Source organism: Pteropus medius, unplaced genomic scaffold (genome assembly GCF_902729225.1).
Source record: "Pteropus medius unplaced genomic scaffold, Ma_sr-lr_union100, whole genome shotgun sequence".
Lineage (NCBI taxonomy): Eukaryota > Metazoa > Chordata > Mammalia > Chiroptera > Pteropodidae > Pteropus > Pteropus medius.
Genome location: NW_024350926.1, coordinates 768,437 through 784,874, shown reverse-complemented (window position 1 = coordinate 784,874; position 16,438 = coordinate 768,437). Strand labels below are relative to the sequence as shown.

The 16,438-nt window shown below is 38.9% G+C and overlaps 1 protein-coding gene and 1 pseudogene across 1 annotated transcript in view; both read left to right on the top strand.

The window, feature by feature from the left end:
• Positions 1-16,438, top strand: part of CYP7B1 (cytochrome P450 family 7 subfamily B member 1) — a 154,037-nt gene that overhangs the window by 106,377 nt on the left and 31,222 nt on the right. The window lies entirely within an intron of this gene.
• Positions 1,766-1,884, top strand: LOC120585652 (uncharacterized; annotated as a pseudogene).

The window sequence follows — 16,438 nt, the reverse complement described above, 5'->3', positions numbered from 1 at the left end:
GAAACTTTGCACAGTTTCAGTATGCATTGTTTCAATATTTCAAAATAGTCCATTACCACACTTTAGTTAAATATCAATAGTTAGTCCACAGCACAGTGCAAAGTTTAGTTGATACAGTATACTACTTAAAAATGAAGAAGAAACTTCACTGCTAGGTTTTCAATCCACAAATCACTATGTAAATAACAGGTGCACTTCATGCTCAGTGGTCAGGCACATCACCTCTTTCAAAGTCTGTTGGTAATTGGTCCCTACACGTCTGTTATTCACTTCACACAAGTATGTAGTTGTGTAGCCTCCTTGTCTCCCAGCGATCAAGTGATGCGAAAGTCGGATACTTGGAAGAGGGAATTGACCAAGAATGATCAGCAAAGAAACAAAAGTGATGATGCTGGAAGCGACATTTGAATCTAACACAGATAGAGTTATAGAAGAAATAGCTGACCCTGGGAACGGTGACACGGCCGCCGTCCTAGAGACCTAGATGTACAGCAGAGGGATTTAGTGAGAGAACTTATCAATGAGGACAGTGGCTGTGATGGAGCGGATGCTCTCCCGGGAGACAGGGCCCTGCCGAATACTTACTTCACACTAGAGAAACTCTCAGATATTTCACAGCATTGAAAGTACAAGGGATAATGTGTTGGAAGCAGATCCAAACTTTAAAAGGAATGTGACAGTTCGCCAAGGCATAGAAAAGATGTTCGCCCAGATAGTAAATTACATGACAAGAATAATCATAATTTTCCCCATTGATTATTAAGATCATTTACAGTTTCATGTTGCACAGTTTATGGTCCTGCACTACTGTGCAAAGCAAGGGGTGCTATCTGTAATATTATTTTGGGGCGGTTGAATTATAGGTGACTTTTTAATTATCTCCATTTTATAATGTCTCTACGATGAATATAGATTTTTAAAACCTAATCTAGTTGTTTAGGCATCTCTTCCTCATACATACATTTTTGAGCCCTACTAATGAAAGGAATTTGGTGAGTACTGGACATTTAAGGAAGAAAAAGGCATCCTTTGGACATCCTTTCCAACAGGAATGTCATGGAGTAGTGCAAATGTCTGCCACATTATACAAAATTTTTACACCCCAATGTTAAAGATTTTCCCCCCAAGGAAAAATGGATCCTAACTGGCCGCAGCACTTTAAACTGGAAGTTTTTGAAACCTATCGCTCTCTTTCTAGAGAACCAATTTTAGTTCTAGGCCTTACACACACACAAAAAGGCAAAGCTAACCAGGCGATGGGAAAATACGTTGACTCTTTTGCCAGAAAGTATTTAGATACTTGTTTTATCTGCTTCCTTCTGTTATTGAAGATTGACCAAAATGATCTCACATTGATTGGTCTTTGTTTTTGTTTTACACTGCTTTTTATAAAAAGCCAAACTTGTGTAATCAAAATCTTCAATAGCAAGGCGCCCGAAAGCAGTCAGCCCTGCTCTGGGCCCAGGGATGCATCTGACGCAGATGGCTCCTGTGCATTTTCACTGTTGGTGATTTGCCTTCAGTTTTGAGTTTTTAAATTAAAGTTTAATGAGTTGATGGCGGCTTAAAATTTCCCCAGTCACATTGCAGTTGTGAGATCACCCTATTATAAAACTGACGGCACCAAGCGGGGACACTTTCTAATGTCAGTAAATGGAATTCAGAAACAAAAATTCTGAGCACTGTATGAAAGGCTTTTACATTTGGGCTTTTTTTTCCTCCTAGTGTCTTCAGTAAATTCTGACTTGTTAAAATGGCTTTATCTGTCTATGGCCATGCTATCCTGAACACACCCGATCCCGTGTGATCTCGGAAGCTAAGCTAGGTCAGGCCTGGTTAGCACTTGGATGGGAGACCACCTAGGAAGACCAGGTGCTGTAGGCATTAAAAAAAAAATGGCTTAATCTTTGATTTTGCGACCTCATTTAGAACCCTCTTTCCTACCTAGTACCTTGAGATACGGTGGTGAATGAGAAACTTCACTGGTGTCTTGGCAAGCGAGGCCTTCCCTTCCCTCTGCTTCTCTTACGTGGGCTTCTCAGAGCCTTTGTCCAGGAGGCAGCACAGTGTATGTGAGACACGGCCTTTCCCAAAGTGCATTGATGAGCCCGTGAGCTTACCGTGGTCGTAAGGCATCAACATGGAATCATCTTGTGAGAAAGTTAACCCTTTGCAGTTTGCTTTAAACCTTTTTAAGCTGAGGACCCAGTCTGTACTCCCTGTAGCAATCTCTAATCTTCCTTTTAAGCCAACAACAGGCTCTGGGCTTGGGGCTCTCAGCAGACTAGAACTAGAATTTAATAACAATGTTTTGATTTTTTTCTATCTTTTTTTATGGTAGTGATGCATTTATCCAATATCAATGAGTCACTTTAAAGAAAGAAACTAAGAAAATAGTGTGAGCAGGTGTTTCATGGATATGGCTAAAAATTTTGCTAGTGGTCTTTGAAGAACTAACTTTGGGAAATATCAGTAATTTGGAAAAACCGTAGGCTAGGAATCATGAGGCCCGGGTTTATATTTTAGGTCTTTGTAATTTTCGGATGGTTGCAAGTCATCAGCATATCTATATCTTAATAGTCTCACCTGTTAATTTTCAAGTTAAGCTCTTTGCGACTCACAATAATGGCTATCATTGGGAGAGCCTTTCTTTTGAACTTGAGTGTTACTAAATCTTTATACATACCGTAGGATCTTCACAACCACTCAAGGAGGTAGGAGGTGTTACTAGGCCTACTTTGCAGAAAATGGAGATATAGAGATCTAGCCCAAAGAGTATACACTGAGTAGGTGGAAACCAGGAGTCTAGACCCTGTGCACTTAGAGCTACCAAGGTCCCCAACCTCGTTCTTGGAAAGCATTGCAACATTTGTTTTAAATTCCAAAGTCTCAACATGGTCATCCACTTCCCCCAGATTATCTCCCGGCCACACCATTTTACTGTGTGGAAATAGCTTCAGCCTTAGACTGGACCTCGTGGGTCAAGCAGTGCGGCATAGCACCGGGGGAGAAGGGTCTCTCCATCTGCGGCTGCTCTGCTGCTGGCTGTGAAGTGAGAGAATGAGCCGCATCTTCCTTGTGCTGTCAGAGGAGAGGAAACCTGCTCAGAAGAGCCAGGCAGCTTTGGAGCATGAAGGAACCACCAAAAACACTCTCCAGTAGTATTTTCCTAAAGCTCAGGTGACTGGTGTGCATGGAGGGTGGTCTCTCTGCTCTTCCTCATCTCCCCTGTGTTCCCTCACCTCACATACACCTTTGTGTATGTGATGTCTTATTATCTAAGACATCAGCATTTGCAATTCCATTTTATATGCCCAGTGAAAACTGTAAAGGTTCCACGGGTCATTGGCCTCTTCTGAGCCAAACCCCACAGTGCGCTGTGGAGGAAACGCCCAAGCTCACTCCGGTTTACAGTATATTCACTTAGAGGAAAGTCCCCGCGGAGGCCAAACGTAGAAAATTCTCTGTGCTGCTCTAAGGTTGCACTTTGAATGATAAGTTTCTCCGAAGGTCCAAATTAAAAAGCCATTATAATTCACATTTTAAAAAACCTTTGCCAGGCCATGTTAGAAAATGACTTTACCTGTGGCATAAAGAATGAAATATTTCTATGTGTGAATGAACTATGACTTTCTTTCTAATTATTTTTAGGACAGTAAGGCAATTTATACTAACACATCTAGTTATACCGATTTGCTTTATTTTATTATTAGGAACAGATACACAATTTGAATAAACTTGACCCATGTCGAGCATCCAACATATATCTTTATTCTGGGAGTGGTATTATTAGGGAGAAGTCTCTGTCAACTTATGTCCTTGTTTATTTTGAAATTCAATAAACCATAAAGTAATTTATTTTAAACATATGCACAGATTCTAGACCGCGCAGGCATGGAGGCTGATGCTAATGTTTATTGCCATTCAGGTATCATTCATAGTATAGTTTTAAGCCTCAGATCACTTTGGGAGGCTGACAGTTGATGGTTTGAAAGTATGGAATCTACTAATCACTTCCTATATCTGATTCAGCAGAAATTTCAATATGCATTTTGGAGATTTAAATTTTAAGAAAAGATGTACAGTATCTTCTAGATCAAATGTAGGGAAGTATTCCAACACCTCTCACTAAACTACCTTTAACGTCACCTTCTTGTGACATGAATATTATTATATCACAAGAGAAATAATTATCACAAAGGTGCCAGTGACTAGCAGAAGCTAGAACAAAGCAGGATGAATTAAATCTTCAAAGTACCTACTTAACAAAGATACAGAGATATCCATGAGAAAGGAACCATCAAAACACCACTTAAAGAGCACTGAAGTTAAAAAATGTCGAAAAGATGAGTACATCCTACAGGATTGTGAACAAACCACTCTGGGAGCTGCAGGTTCATGTGAGGATTTGAGCATAATTTTACATGGCCAGGACAGGTACAACCATTAAATATCATTGTATTTCTGATGAGCAGCAATGTTCCTTTGATGAGGGTCTTGGAGACCAGATATACAGGGAAGAAGAGCGGATGCATAGACTAGGGTATTAAATTCAACAGAGAATCATGATAAGGAAAAATGAATTACAGACGTTTCCTAGAAAAAAGAATGAATCAAACTAAGAAGTGAACTATAAGGTAGAGCACGTGACCCATAATAACCCCCATCATTATATTCATTATAGTGTATCTTAGTTATCTTTTCTGTATATACCTAACGCCCAGCTCCATCAACACTGAGCTTTCACAGGGCAAATCCTGTGTCTCTTATTCTTTCTTGTGTCCTTGTCACCTAGACCAGTGCCTGACACAAATTAAGTACAGAGTAATTGTTTGGATTAATAAATTGATTGATCCACTGATTAATGGATGACCCAGCTAAGATTGCTACGAGTAGGCAAAATGCATTTGAAATCATTGGCACCTAATAGGAACTGTGTGACCAGATAAGAGACAATTGCAGGCTCTTCTGTACCTGGGAGGTCAAATTAAGGTGGCAGATTTTCAGGAATGAAAACATGCGTATTAGTATAAAACATATATACATCTAAATGATTTCTATGAAAGTCGATAATTAAATGTTGCCACAATTCATTTGAAAATGTTCTATAGCTAGCTATAGTTTGGATATAAAACAAAAGGTTAAAATCTTGCTGATTTTCCCAGGGACGGGTCACTTTGAATGCATCATCTCCAGGCCTTAGCCACACTGTGCAACAGTGGCTCTTTCTCTTGCTTTTCTCTGAGAAGGAAACAGAGGAATTCTCAACTGTTAAAATAATGGTTTTCAGCCCACACCAAATAAATCACCATCTCTTAGGGAGCAGTTAGTTTATTAAAAAAAAATCTTCCTGGTTGGTGATTCTATGGTGAATCCAGCACCAAGAACTATTGAATTAAAATATGGGAGGAAAAAAATAATGGGAAAACACATTTAGGGATCATTCAACAAGGTAGACACTGGGTAGAGAGTAGGAAAATGAGTTGTGACCCATTAGTAGGACTTGAAATGGATTTAGTGTGTTCCAAAAAAATTTTTTCAAAAAAATAAAATAGAAGAGAAAATATCAGAGTACATCACACATACTGAGTAAATGTCATTTTGTGACTTTTAGTTATATCTACATGTCCATATAGATATACGTGTCTATGTATATTATTTCATAACATACACATCGGATCAAAAGTTTGCAAAACATTGGTCTACGATGATGAGAGAATATACTAACACTTTTATTTTGCAATCAGTGTGAGGTCTGCAAAGTGCCACATAGTTTATTAATCTCTTTTTGTTTAATTCTTGTATCAGTCATTTTTGGCTAGGTTGCACTGCAGTACAAAGAACTCAGTGGCTTACATTTGAAAGATTTATTTTTTGTGCAGTCTCTGTGTTCACCATGAGTTACTGTCTTCATTACAGTTTCTTCATTAAAGAGAATTTTCAATGTGGGATGTTTTTTGACTCACAGCAATAGAAAGAGAATATAGTGAAGCTGTGCATTGGCTTAAAAGGCTTCTGCTAGGAAGTGGCATGAGCCACACTGCTTGCAGTTTATTGGCCGAAGAAAGTCACATGGCTAAGCCTGGCCTCACTGGGCGTCAATAAATAATGCTCCTCCAGGGAAGAAGAGTGGATTTTTTGAACACTACTACAATTTAACAGAGCTCTTAAGCTTTTTCCTTAAAAATTTACGTTTAAGGGATTTCAGATCCTCATATTCCTTGTCTGCAAGGCTTTATCGAGATTTTGGTACAAATTCATTTGTCTGAGACTTTAAGAGTAAGTACTGCTAGTTCTAGCCTTTAAGAATGTCGGGGCCACAAATTCATTACTACATTTTACTGACACTTTGCTACAGATAACTGAGTTGGTGGTATTGAAAACTTTTTGAGACTCAAATGTCCTCATTTTTTTTTCTATTTTTGCTTCAGATGCCTAATTCTCAGCCCTCTATTATACTTTAATCAACTAGGGTGATTTTTTTTTTTAAATGGTAAACTAGACTAAGATTCAATCTAAGAAGTTTCTAGAGATACCTCTCACAATTTGGAGACAGAGAATGATATCAATGCAGAGGGTTAGAGAATCTGAAACCCTTTAGCTACCACACTCTGGCTGGTATCAAGTGGCTCATTTTGTTTCCAGAGAATTAATGTTGTTTCCAAAAATTAGCTCTCATATGGCTCATTCAGGTAACCAGCGTTGAATATGGAAATTAGATTTTTGTTCATACAAGTTTATTACATTATAGTTTATGAATCACAGTGGCCATGTGCCAGACTCCCTTTCAAGCTAAGCAGCCTCTTTGCTATGTTATTCCAGCTGAGTCTTTTATTTGAAGTGTTTCTTCATCTTGGCTCATTTAGCCACACACAGAAGTTGCCCTGTGGGAGATAACATCTTATGTTTATTTACTTTATAGGATTATCACCCCTGGGCTCAAGGCAAGTATAGAACATGTCAGGAAAGAGAAAATTTTGATTCCAGAAAGTCAGGACTCCCTTCTCCCTTCACCCAGACATGTATCTGACTTTCTTTGATAGTGTAGTGCAGAGAAAACAAATCATTGGACTGGAAGTCGGGAGAACTGGTCCCTGATTTCTTTTTTTTTTTTTGCTGCTTTGTTGCTGTGTGACTTTGGGCAGGTTATTTTACTTCTCTGATTCTGTTATCTTATTTGTAAAAGACACAATGAGTCTCCCAAAACTCTCAGTTTGAGGACCCTGTTCTACTTATGCAATACTGCAGAAGTCATATAGATTGTTCCAGCAAAATCATTAAAGATGAGATTTTTGTTCAGAAAATATGAAAATAAAAATATATTTTTTCATAGATAGAAATGGTATGAAAATTGACAATAACACCTAAGTTTAAACCAAATGCTTAAGTTCTGTTAAGTCATTGAGTTGACAAGGTCCCCTTCCAATCACGATATGGTTAAGGCCAGCAGCCCCACTGACACATGCACAGCCTTATCTTCAAATGTGAAAGGAAGCTAAGGATCATGGGACGTTGAATAAAGAAAGAAAGAAACCATAACGAAGAAACAGAAAAAGAAAGAGAGACTTGGAGGAAACAGGCATGCAGGGACAGGAAAAAAAAAAGAACTATACTTAACAATTTTGAGAGATAAGAGAAGAAATCGCATTTATAAAATGAGAATGAAATGCAATTTATAAGGAATAATTGGAGAGCACAAAAGAACTCTTGGAAAGTAGAAATTGAAGCATAAAAATAAAATAATCTATAATAAGGATAAAGTCAAGAAAGTCTTTCATTAAATGGACCAAAGAAAAATGGATGGAAAATAGGAGAGGAGCTATATGAAAATTACAGGACCATATGTCTGACCATATTGAGAGAGATTTTAGAGAGTACTGAAAAAGATTGAGAAGAATTAGTGATGGGTACAGAGAAAACAAGACAAATGCAAAAGCAAAGTAATTGAACACTACCTAAGTAATGATTATGGTCTAAACACTGAAAATTGATTTCACAAAGCGAGTGGGAGAATGCACGGAAGAGGAAGCATAAGCAAAAGACACTGTAAGAATTATGTTTAAAATATGTATAAGGTGATCTTTAATAGAATTTTAGGATTTACAGACCTTAGTGCTTTCCATATATAAACATAACACCGTGGCTTTTATGTTCCGTGTTTTACTATTAATGATAATGGGTTTCCTGAAGTAGTTGTACACTCCTTTTATGCAGTGACTTAAAATTACCAGCTAATCTTTGGAAAAGAATGGGATTTTCCCTATTGAAAAGCCCTCCTACTCATGACAAGATTCAAACGTTGCCTCTCTCAGTACTGTGTACTGTGTTACAAATGTAGAGATACTATTATGCTATGTTAATATTTTATCCAGTACTAAAATATAGTTATGAATTATTGCATTATGAAGCAGATGTAACATATGGTCCTTAGGCTTTTTATTAGCTCCCCATCTCAGCAAACCAAAGTACCCTTTAATTCCTTTTCCTGTGGTTCTGATAAGCTGTTTAATTATTTTAGTACTATCCTTTAAAATTTAGAACTGTTTCTTTATTGGCTCGGGTTGATGAAATGTCATCGATAACTTGGCTATGCATTTATATATTGTTGGCATTGATCTCTATATTGTCATTACCAAGGCTTTCTGGGCTAGTCCTCTGTTAGAATTTAGTTTCCACAAAACTGTATGTTCTGATTTTTGATTAAACATTCAAAATCAAATGATTTAATCAAATGCAAGAAATGCTGAGTTAATGGAATTGATATCTCTTCCATGGAGTCCAATCAAATCCTGACGGTAAAATAAATTAGCAACCGATCATCTCAGAAATTACAAATTCAGTTGCATGGTTTTTCTATTTTAATTAAGAAGTTGAAATAACTTTCAATTATGAATCGATTTCCCTCTTTTAGAAATGTCTAGGCCGTTTAAACGTTCTTGACTGGCTTTCTACTAAGATCCAGGGCTCATCTGAGCCATTTTTGTTCCTTGGAGAGTGTTCGCTCAGAGAATACAAAGCCTGAAAAGTTATGGTTACTCTCAAAGTAGGATTGTGATTCTGGTGCCCCATTCCCTGACCAGCAAATCCCGTATGGCAGTCCTAAACTAAAATCGAAATTAGGCAAACAAAGGAAGTATGAAAGCAAATGAAAAAATATCTTTAGAAATGGTACTCTATTGAAAATATTTAGGAAAGAGAAATCAGGAGAGAGCCATAAATAGGTTTGTATTTAAGATGATTCCAGGTCGTGATATAGAGATAATGAAGATAATACAGTAAGAACAGTTAAGATTTCAAGTGCTTACTATGTGCATGTCATTGCCTTCAGTTCTTTGCATTCATCAACATATTTAATTCTCACGTAAAGAAAGTACAGTAGTACGTACTTTTTACAGATGAGTAACCTGAGGTACAGATGAGTTAAATGACTTGGCCAAAGTCACTAAGCCAGTGGTAGTTGGCAGAGCCTGGAATCTGAGCCACACAGTGTGGCAAAACTAGTCAGGAGGCTGTTGCAGCAAAGCATGTGAGAACTGATGAGGGCCTGAACTATGCCCTACTTACCCAGGGTCAAGTTCATAATGAAATGTACATCAGTGGTACACTCATTGTTTGTGAGGCAGGCTTGAGACTCAATTAAATTTTAAATGATAGCTTTTTTCAGAACATGCCTTGACATTATTTCCGTGGTGCCAACCTGGGCATCTCTCTCAGTTTTAAGGGAAAAAAAAAAAAAGCTCAGTCATAGACTTCTCTGCGTGAAATCCTGCATGGATGTGGTTTGGCTTCTTATCCAAAGAAGCATTTACAAATCACTCACTTGATCAAGGCATTAGTATAAATCTGCTAATGGACTAGAGCTTACGAGGCACATTCTACAGACAAAGCTTTGTTCAGATCACACAACCGCAGAGATGAACTGACGGCGAAAGATTCAACCGGAAGATGGCTTGCAGAGTTATGCTCTAGGGTACGAAGATATATTTCGTCATGTTCGTACTGGTTCTGCTCTGATTCCATGCCAGCGATGGAGAAAGTTGGGACCATTCAGCATCACTTGCTTTTACGTCACCATTACATTTAGTGCTTTGATCAAAAGTGCTTGAACAGTGCATACCTTTGCCACCGGGAAATTAAATCAAGTTGTAAGTCAATGGCCATCCTCATAGAGCCAAAACATTTCAAGAGTAAAGGCCTTATTTATGACTCTCAAAGTTAACGGACCTTTCTAGAGTTGCCAAAGAGCAGATAGTTGAATCATTGAGAGACCGAAAAGTGGCATTTTAATCTAGGGATTTTTTATTTATTCTTTGTGAGGCAGAGGTTGGGAATACCAGATGCCAGTCACACAGCACCAGTGGATTTGCAAGGTTGTAGGACTGGGGAAAAAAAATGAAGGTTAAGTACAGGGTACAATAGAGATTACTTACGGTAATGAATTATATAATTTTTCTAGGCAGAGTTGGATTAACAGTCATCGTGGAAAGAGATTGCGTAAATCCGATTCTTCTAGTAAACAAATATTAAGCAGATCATTTATGTTCAACATATGAATTGAGAGTCCTGAAGAATATGTGACTTATCATATACAAGGGGGAAAGATTGACCTGTACACAAGATACCCCGGGGTTTTGTGAGTGGAGGCAGTGTGCTCTGTGCTACAAGGCTTCTTCTCCCGAGTGGAGCCTTGCAGAGACCACCAGGGCCCTCAGTTGTCACAGTCTGGCAGCTACACACCCAGTTGTGAAGAAACCTCCTCCCTCCCTTGGCTATCACAGAAACCAACCCTGCCTGCCTCATTAACATGTCACCTGGACCCGGAATAAGCAATGGAGCGTCCAGGTGACACAGTGTGTCCACGCTTGCACAGTTAGAGTCGGACCTCCAGTGTCGGCTCCTCATTTTCAGTGGGGTGGGTCTTGCTCGTCCTTATGGTGACTCTCAGGTGGCTTCTTCACTCACCCACCTTGGGACTGTTGCTCTCATTTTTAGAACCAGCCTTTGATTCATTTATAGAGCATATTTTTTTGCCATTATCTACTTTTTAGAAGACTGTGCCTTCTATACATGGCTTTCATGTTAATACGAAAATAGCATTTTTAAAAATTTTCAAAAACAGTAATGCACCGAGATGGCCACGTCACTTGTAAGGGATGCTTTCCAAAAATGTTACAACCTCAGTCTAATCATGAGAAACCATCAGACGACCCAAACTGAAAGACACGCTACAAAATAAATGACAAGTACTCTTCAAAAGCTGTATGTTCATGTTGTGCAAATTGGAAGATATCAATAACCAAACCTCCATAATCTCACCACCCAGAAGTAACGACCATTAGCATGTTAAAGCATACCAGACTTTTCTCTTTGAATTTATATTCACATAATTTTTTAAGGAAAATAATAATCTGCTATGTGCCTGTGGTTACTTAAAAGTATACTGTGAACAAATTTCTCTGGAAAGCAAATATGGATGCACTCTGGTCATACAGCATGCCGTAGTGTCTCTTAGTTGCAGATAATTTTCACATCCGTGCTTCTCCCCACCCCTCCTCACATTGTGGAGCCCAAGGAAATCATCACTCAGTCCACCAGGGTCCTTGTGGCAAAGGAGTGGCTCGGTGTAAGCTTTTCTTTCCTCATCTTCATGAGCCACAGTCATCGTGGAACTTTCCCGATTTGCTCTAAAGCACTTCTCTTGATGGAACTGAGGATGAGAAATTCCCTTCTATGGACAAGTAGGAGGGAAATGGTCTATCCCACTCAGTACCCGCTCCTCCTGCTGCTTAAAGTTCTGTCCACCAAAACATAATGATCCTCTGACCAGTGCGTAAGTCTTGGGCTCCGCACATCCGCCTCAGGGAGACCTTACTTTTGACCCTGGAAAGAGTTTCAGGCCGACATAAGGAGGCTGCCACACAGGTATCCAGCCAAAGGTAAGACCAAAGTCTATAAACTTGATGTTCGAGGCGGCGTCCAAAAGCAGGTTTTTTGTCTTCACATACATGGGCAGTAAACTTCCGGTTGCAGTACTGTACAGCCGACCCTGGTAGAATTTGCCCCGGGCCTCCTCTTTCATGCCGCTGTGATCAACTCGCTAATCGAACATCTTCCCCACTGGCATACTCCGTGACAGGATCGAGCGTTTGTTCTGTCTCCATCACTTCAGCAAATGTCACAATACTGGGGCGATCCAAGGCCTTCATTATTTTGACTTGATAGAGCAGTCTCTGGTGCCTGGAGGAGCTCTGCTGAGTCTCGTTAATGATCTTGACCCCACTTCTTACACCGACTTCAGAGTGGTAGAGAAGCAGACGTTGACTGTAATTCCTTTTTCTCTCTCTCTCCTATCTCAGAGAGCAGCTCTGCAACTGACCCGACTTCTCTCATTGCTGAGGTCACGATGGCCTTTGACATCTAAGTACTTTTAGTATACAAATACTTCAAATAAACTTGTCGAAGTGTCTGTCCCACAGGACGCGAGAAGTCAGGGTCCCCTTTCGGTACCCAGAGGGTCCTTTGCAAAGCAGGCTGAGGAGCTGGGGTTCCCCGCATCCAGTCTTCCCTCTGCGTGTTGCCCCTTGCTCGTGAAGTCCTTGAGCCTTTCCCTCCACCCTGTAACATCCCTCCACTAAATAAATCCCCTCATTTTTCAACTACCACTGACATAAGCTTGTGTGGCGTGTATAACAGACTTTTACGGAATGTTTTGAGATAAAAAAGGCCATGTGGCTCCCAGGCCAGCAGACAACTTCTTAGAGATGAAGACTGGTCATTTCTGTTCCTGTAAGCTTCCTCCCATCCCAGTTAGTGCTGTCATTGTCCTTGTCACAGGGTCGCAGCTCACCATGATGTAGCCTTGCGATTTTGCCCCCTGTCCTTCCACTCCCTTTCTTCATTTCTCTTGCTCCTGAACCCCAAACCCCCAAATATCTGTTTGTATCTTGTGCTGAGAAATTTTGTTATCTTTTAGACCAGATCATACCCAGAGAACCTTATCATAACCAGACACACCCAATGACACTATTTAAATATAGTTCTTTCCCTGAGAAGGTCAGCTCTTTGCTGAGTCTTTTTGCCTGCTCACCTGAAGTCAGGGTCCCCTTTCAGTACCCAGAGGGTCCTTTGCAAAGGGTCCCCGCATCCAGTCTTATACATTCATGTGTATCTGGGTACTTACCAACCTTGTTTAGCTAATAATTGAAAGGATGGAGAGGTTCTTCCTTCATACCTGAGCAACTACATAGAAGGTAGAGATGAGCAGGGCGGGTTGACAAATGAAACCGTTCAGCCAGAGAATGGGTGAACGAAACCACTATGTCCAACTGCTTACAATATATGAATAGTAGAGAAAACTAACCCTGCTTTATGTACCAGCTACTTTCAAATACTCTAGCCCAAACGGTAAACCCCTAAGGTATATATTATTATTCTCTTTTTATGATAAAACTGAGCATCTACATAGCTAGTGTACTGGATTTCAGATTTCCCAGTATGAGTCAGGTGTGCAGAAATGTGACTTTATTCCTCTATAACTGAACTCAGATTTCTCCTGAGCTCCTATTTCTGCAGAACACACTGAATATTTCTAGTGAAAAATAGTTCGGTCACTTCTAGTTTAAATTTAGTCTCTTTCGGTAAAAATATTAAAAGAGGTTTTGGATTCTTCTTTCCCCTTCCTTTCTGTTGCTCTAGCGAGTCCCATTGTATGGATGTCCACTTTGGTCATTTTTGACTTCCCAGAGGTACCTCCTGGCCAGGGCTTTCACACGGTCCTCCAAGCCTGTGCCCATTACTGAAGTGCCCCTGTTGGTTTTAATTCCTGCCTAGTTTCCCAGCAAAATAAGGCGTGTGGTTCTGCACTTCCTTGGTGCCACCTGGGGTCTCACTGCTGGTGGCCAAGGGTCAGCCATGTCCTCCACATGCTCCTCCTCTTTTGGGATCTTCCATCCATAGCCCTGCAAAGAGGTCCTCTCTTCCCAATATCCTGAAGAAGATGTTGATTCTTGTGTGTCAAGAGTTGCGAGGACATTTATATGTATCTACATGCCCATGTTGGAGCCAAGGAAGTGTGGAGAAATAGAGACTATTTCAGGAATACATTTCTAAGAGGAACTATGAGGCAAATTCCATTTTCTGATTAAGTAGCTTCCAAAGTGAGTCAAGGAAAAGTAAAGCAGAGCAGCTTCAAAATTTCCTTGCTCAACAATAAAGTTTATTCAAAAGGTCAATATTATAATCAGACACTGCCAGGCATCAGTTGTGTACTTTCTGAAATTTTAATCACACAGACAAAATCTTTACTGGTTAGGAAAAATTTAAAATTTTTAAGGCACTCTTAGAGATATTACTTGACCTGATACAGATATCTTATGTCTTTAAAAACTTTTAATGAACACATACCTTCATTTTTCCTGAACTGGTGTACGTGTACAAAGTTTGCTCAACACTTACGAGGTTGTTTCAGTAACCTGGACTACTAGCCTAGAATGATCACAGGAAAAATAGAAAAGAAAAAATGTATAAGTATAGGTTGCTGTGGAAGGTGCTGGGCTTTAAATGTCTATGGGAGCAATATGTTATAGGTCACTAGCCAAATCTTTTACCTATTTATTTAACTAAAGGTGTGGCATAAAGACAAACTTTACTTATTATTAGAAACCAAGTACTTGGTGTTGATCCACTCCGTTCAACTTATATGCTTCTTTTTAACTAAAGAAAAATATCTTATATGTCTTTTCTATTTTATAGCCATTTTATACACTTGAATTCTCCACTATTTGCTTCCATATAAGTTTGGACCATACTTGACATTTTGCATAAACTTCAAGATGTGTTCCACAGCCTGTACGGAAGAAATTGCAAGCTTTGATGCAATGGTTTATGTATAGAACTTGGGTTTAATCATTGAGAACCTCTCTAAGATTTAATTTGTATAATTTCTGAGATGTGCCCTTGTAGTCTCTTAAATAGTAAGGAGGATATTTGAGAAGTATGTATTGTTTGGGTGAGATTAAGACGGGGTATGGACCACGGATTTTTTTTGGTTTTTGTTTGTTCGTTACTTTTGTTTTAATTACCCATCATTGCTTCAGGACCTGTTTCTTTAAACTTCGGAACTTGATAATCTCCAACAAGCATTAGGCATCCTGTCCCCTAACTCAGCAGTGGGCAGTGGGTATTTCATTTTCAAAGTCACAGAGCATGAGAGACAAATAGCAGTATTTGTATTGCACCAAGTGTCAGCAGGCCTTTCTAGATCATTATGGTAATGTCTTTTCTCCCTAAATAATTTTTACAAATGTACTAATGAAGACAGATTTCTGTTATCTGTCTTCTATGGGTCATAAGTTGAACTAGCACTATATTTTTTCCTGAAAATATGCAAAGTTGTGACATGGTATTTAATAGATTTAAGCTTATTGCTGCCAAAATGAACACAGCTGTAAGAAATGATGACCCTCTCATCTTTATGACAATAAAATGGCTTCCTAATGTGTTTCCCTAACTCTGAACATTAAGTTACCGATACCCTGGATTTCTGACTCCCAAGAAGAATACAGTTTTTTGACCAAAAGACAGAACGTAGAGGATGAAATTAGTTGCATTAAATTAGAATATGACAAAAAGCCTTTGAAAATCTTTGTCACATTGTAACATTCATGCAACATTAAACAAAATAGAGTAAAAGTAGACCGAGGAAGAGAGTTAATATATTGAACAGAAATTTTGTAAACTAGATCGCCTGCAAATTTTGAAAGGGTTATTGATTGATAGCCTGTGTGCTATGGCAGTTGCTAACTTGGAGATTTTACTCTACAATCATATGTGCAAGCTCTTCTTGTTTAATCTTTGGCTATAAAAGTAACTGTTACCATATTGTCTTGGTACACTCGTATTTCTCAAAAAACGGAGTCTGCATTGCTAAAATTTGCATTCAAGAAAATAACAGGAAAAGGAGTGAAGAACAAGATATACATTTCTATGCAATGTTTCTCGTTTCCCTGTTTCTAAGTATATGGATTTAAACAGCAGCATCCCTTTTGTAAATTAGTATAAAGATAAATTGTCTTTTAAAAACAGAAAACAAAGTTCTGATATATACTTTCTTTATTTCTATCACATCCCAGACTGTTTATTTTTTAAGTTTAAGTCTCCCATGTTGGGTTGTGGGAAAATAAAAGCTTCTGATAGGGTTAATCTAACTACATAAAAGTCCACGTTGAGTATGATCGTAATCTTGATCTTTGATTAGATTTGAGCTTGTAATATCTTGTGATTAATCAAAATGGGTTGGTCTGCTTGTAGTATGTCATCTTCACAGATGGGACAGAGAATCATCAGAGTTCTCTCGAATATTTGTTTTAATCCCTCCTAGGATAAAATGGCTTTGATTTTTTTTTTACTTTAAATCAGATTGAGTTCACCAAATAAATGA